The following is a 5,740-nucleotide window of genomic DNA, read 5'->3' as shown; positions in this document are numbered from 1 at the left end:
CCACGACACACGTGTCTATAGTGCCATCAATTCATACTGATGGAGCCTTTTTAGGTTGACCTAATAACATGTCCGTGCTCACAGGATATGTTGACCATGTCGCATTCCGTATATGACAGCAAGAGGTATATATGCTATATTTTTTTATTACAAATTATTCATTATGGATCGATTGACTATCTAAAAGTTTATTGATTATTTTTTAAATTTTGTTTCTTACAATAGCATCCAACGTTGAAGGTCGCATCCTATGGCTCGAAGTTAAAGAACTTACCAGAGGGGAAGATGCCTGCGCTGGTCAGGCGTATTGTTACTGGCTTTAGCCTGCTGGAGTTCACCGATTGCTCAATTACCGTGCTTGACGTCTCCCTCCTGTCAACTTTTGTTAAGAGGTGGCACCCTGAGACATCATCCTTTCATCTTCCATTTGGGGAGATGACTATGACATTGGATGATGTTTCATCGTTGTTTTATATTATCATCGCTGGTACATTCTTCACTGGTTCTCATATTAACCAGGGGACGGCGATGGCACACTCTATAAAGGATCTGGAGGTTTATGAGGGTGTGGTGCTTGAGGAGTTTGTCTTTAACAGAGGCATGCACCTTCGGATGTCTCGGCTGAAGGAGAGGTACGATGAGCTTGTGGTAGCAGAGAAGTCTGAGGTTGTTGCTAGGACATACATGCTACATCTAATGGCATGTACTCTCTTTATAGATAAGTTTGGTGTTTATATAAATGTTTGCTATCTTTGGTTGTTCAGCCACCTAGACACTCCAAACTAAGCATGGGCTGTGGCGGTGTTGACTATGTTATACACGACACTTGGAGTTGCTTCCCAACTCGATACCAGAAAGCTAACTGGTTACTTGAGCCTATTACAGGTATACTAACATTTCTTTTTTGATTTTTTACTTTGTTACTTGAGCCTAGTTGTTGGATGTGATATTAATAATTTTTTATTTCTTCAGTGGTGGATATACGAGCATTTTCCCCGTATCTGTGATAGGAGATTGCAGCGTGTCCCAATGAGTGCTCCACTGGAAAGGAGATGGAAGGGTAGGCAGGAGTCTCGTGGTGATATTGTGGAGTACAGGAGGAGGCTGGATGCTCTAACAGTAGATGATACTGTATAGACACCATACACAGCTCATCGGCCCCATTGTGCATTCAAAGATGCAACATTGTATTCAGGGCATGTGAGGTGGGAGAACTACATGGCTAGACACCTGCATGAGAGGTGTATGTGACAATTTGGTTTTGTCTAGGGCATTGTTGAAGCGATAAAGCGGCAAGCAACAAAAGATTTGGAAATATTTATCCGGGAATTATCGTGTCCACGGAGATTGGTTGAGAAAAACTGTCGTTCGACTATCTCACGTTCTATGTTTCATGATTTGGGGTGCGGAAAGGTAAATGCGGGAAAAGTAAATAAAAGCAGATAAACATTCTCAATAGTCTAAGAGAAAGAGTTATGGAATTGTATTTCGTTCTACCCGTCTAATACTTAAATCCGAAGATCTATCGCTCGACACTCACAATACGCATCAACATCACTGGGCATCAATCGAGACGCCACATCGGTGCCCATGTCTGCAACACCGACGAAAGCTCAACCACACTATTCACATCAGCGATTTCTCCACCGACACAAACAACACGGAGGCATTAAACTCGATACCCACTACGATTGTTAGCCCTAAATCCATGTCTGCAATCCAGAAACTAACAGTTATCATTCCTAATCAAGATCTATGATGCCCATGTCTGCAACACCACAAATCCATAGCATTTAAGCAAAAAGATCAAGAACAACAACAATGATGATTTGTAGAGCAAATATATAAACGATCCCAAGATCCACAAATATACATACAATAAGAGTAGAAATATACATACAACACCCACCATTGGAATGAAACAAAGGGAAGAGAGAAGATGAACCAGAAAGATCTCATCGGTACAATGGAATCGAGACAGATCCATGATCAATCCACATGGTGTAGCATCCAATGGTGTTTCCTCAAGCTCTAAACTACCAAAAATGGATCAGAGCTCAACTTGTCAAGAAGAGATGATAAAAACCCTAAAAAATGTGTTTTTACAACATATATACAAAAACTGAAGTCGCAGACCGCGCTAAGCGGGCTGTTTTTTATTGGTCTTAAGTCGCCAGACCGCGCTAAGCGCCAAAATTTCTGCCAAACGTGTCAAAAATGCTCCCAGACCGCGCTTAGCGCGGTCAAGCCCGCTTAGCCCGCTCAACAGAAAAATGAAATCTTATTTTTGCCATATCTTGAGAACCGTAACTCCGATTTGCGCCCGGTTCGGAGCGTTGGAAAGCTTATTCCATGATCTATCTAACAATGAATAAATTGAAATCAAATTGATGATTTTTATCATCCTTATTTTGAGCTTTGTCCGCCGAAGAATTGTTAAAATCACGTGCTCGCCGCCGTGTCTTAGACACTTTATTCCTCAAAGCTTCGAACACGCATAAATACCTACAAAAAGACAACAAAACTATCAAATGGTATATATTTACACGAAAACGTAATAAAACCCAAACGATACAAATATACACAAAACGGGGAATTATTCAAACGATATTAACATAAAGTATCGATAAGTGCCACTATTTACATACACAAAATAACTACAATTTGGCACTTAACAGGCATCCCTCGTCCAATACCTGAGGCTCCAACTGGTGGGATTGACATATGGTTTCAGAGCCACATCATCTGTTTTGACCGTGAGATTAGAGCTATCGTAGTTTCGGTACAACATCCTTCATAGTGTGGGGATGGTTAGTTAGAGTGGTATCACAGTATATCACACTGTCGCCTCATACCACCGACTGCATGGTCTTCTGATGTTCCAGGGCCTTCTGGTGTCATGGTTTTGGATGCTGGGGTATGGGCTAACGACGTGTCGCCACCACCACCTCCACCTCCCGCAGCTGACCAGGATAGCCGCCTCCAGCTGATTAATGTTCTTGTAGATAACCTCACGGGTTTGGTAAACCCGAATAATGATATTTTTATCGGATTATCTAGGATAGCAGACATGGCCCGTGGGGGGCCTATGTAGACATCTTACATTTTGTTTGTATTATATGTATATTTTGTGACACAAACTTGTTATCGTCGTACTTATTATTGCATAATATTTTAGAGATTACATGATTCAAAGATGAACATAACATAAAACAATACAACATAAATTAAAAAACACTAAACATGAAAACCTAGCTACTACCAGATGATTATGACGTTTCAACATCTTCACTATATCGTCGACAGATCTTGTTATATGTGTATCCAACTCGATTGGACCTTTAATTATCCTACGGTAAAAAAAAATCACATGGCCTTGACATCTTCGTCGGTCTTCAACTCAATCAGGTTGAATTTACCCTTCCATTACTATCAATCCAATCTTCGTGAAACTCGATCTTTCTCACCGGTCTGTTATCGATATCAGGCACCAACTCGTTTAACTTGTCTATCAAGTTGGTGAAGGAGGGTTGTTTTAGTTGAAATACACTTCCACTTTAATCAGATAGTTAATATAATTATATTAACGTAAAAACTATATACTACAATTATATATAGATAAAACATGTTTAGTTTTGCATCTAAAATAGAATTCATATGATTATATATTACTTATTAATATTAATTATATGCGTAATTTTATTTTAAAAATAATGATTACTGAATGAATGAAAAGTGTTTTATAAATATATTTTGGTTAATATATAAACAGTTATGGTTAATATATAATTTTGTTAATATTATGTGGGATAAAATATGATTATATTTATATTTGTAAAAGAAAAAATATATTTATAATAATATTAAAATTAAATATTTTTGAATTAATATATAATTATTTTTAATTATTGACAAGTACGATAATACATATTTATTTATTTTTAATAAATAAAATAATTGTATCTTTAAAATTAATTTTAATTGATTATCATTATTTCTAAAGACATAAAATCAATTATCTATTTTTTAAAAATATAATGTGAAATAAATTTGATGAAAATCATATAAATTTAAATAAAGAGGAGTATAGAAAGAGAAACAAATCTAATCCATTAATTTGAATACATTAAAATTTAACGGTTATGATGAATTATTCTCATTTCTCATTATAACCAAGTGTTTTCACTTGAGTCGCCCATTATATATATATATATATATATATATATATATATATATATATATATATATATATATATATATATATATATATATATATATATATATATATATATATATATATATATATATATATATATATATAAAAGTTGTTAAGTCACTTAAGTGACATTCACGCCAATATTAGGATAATTTTGAATTTTATAATTTTTTATATTTATTATTCTTGTTTCATTCCGGAATCAGAAATATATAGAGTCAACGAAGGTTAAAAATTCACATGTGACAATAGGTATTTCACTTCTTCTAATCCATTTTCTCTATAATTCAAATTCTTTAACAATATTTTTACTATTTATTTTTATAATATTTTAGTTCTTAGTCATGTTTCTCAAACCATATATTCATAATGCCACTACTATTTTATGATCCAACTTCTTTAACAATATTTTTACTATTTATTTTTATAATTTTTTAGTTCTTAGTCATGTTTCTCAAACCAGATATTCATAATGCCACTACTATTTTATGAATCATGCTTTTATTATTGTTGTAGTTGATAGTTGTGTTGTTTGAAAATCTCACATTAATTACGTTTTGAGATTGTTGGATGTATAAATATATAAGGACAGCCCGACTTTGAAAAATCACAACACAAAGGGTGGAATAAAAATTAAATATGTATTTATTGTCGGAGAAAATACTAAATCTATTTAAAACATATTTTAAAAATGTTAATATGATTTTTTGTGTTGATTGTATTTATAAAAAGATTATCAATAATTTGATACTTTGTATTTTTTTAATATAGTTTTAAAAATAGAGAAAAATATAAAGATTTAAACATAATACAATTATTTTAAAAAGTAAATAAAATGCTAAAGTAATAATATTCTTATGATTGGTGTAAACAAAAAAACTTTCTCCTCTTCTTTAAAGTAACAATTTTGTTTTCTCTAATTTTATTGAAGTTTTTTTATAGATATTTTGACTTTCAAACCTCATAAAATATATTTTTTATAAGAATTTTTTAAAACTTTGGGTTATATGATATCACATATTAGAAGATGAATTTTTGTTATTAATTTAAAAAGGGTTTCAAATTAATTTCATTACCTTTACTGCATTCATTTGTAAGTTTTATCATTTATTTTAACTTTCCATTTCTATCTCTCCTTTATTTCAATTATTTTTTAATTCATAATGTTAAATATAATACAATAAATGATCTATTTAACTTATTTACTAAATTTATGCTAATTTCATTTTAAATAAAAAATAATACTATTAAACATTAAAATAATCATATATTTTAAGTTACAAGACAATTACTATTATAATAATAATAATAATAATAATAATAATAATAATAATAATAATAATAATAATAATAATAATAATAATATTAATAATAATAACAACAACATCTTTATTACTAAGCTAACGACACTAATTAATCAAAATCTACTGTTAATGATTATTATTATTATTAATGATAATAATAGTAATAATAATAAATATAACATATATTTTTTTTAATTTATCGATAAAATTAATATTTTAT

The sequence above is a fragment of the Vicia villosa genome, linkage group LG3, assembly GCF_029867415.1.
Source record: "Vicia villosa cultivar HV-30 ecotype Madison, WI linkage group LG3, Vvil1.0, whole genome shotgun sequence".
In the NCBI taxonomy this organism is placed as follows: domain Eukaryota; kingdom Viridiplantae; phylum Streptophyta; class Magnoliopsida; order Fabales; family Fabaceae; genus Vicia; species Vicia villosa.
The sequence above is the reverse complement of the archived record's forward strand: the minus strand, read 5'-3'. Positions refer to the sequence as shown.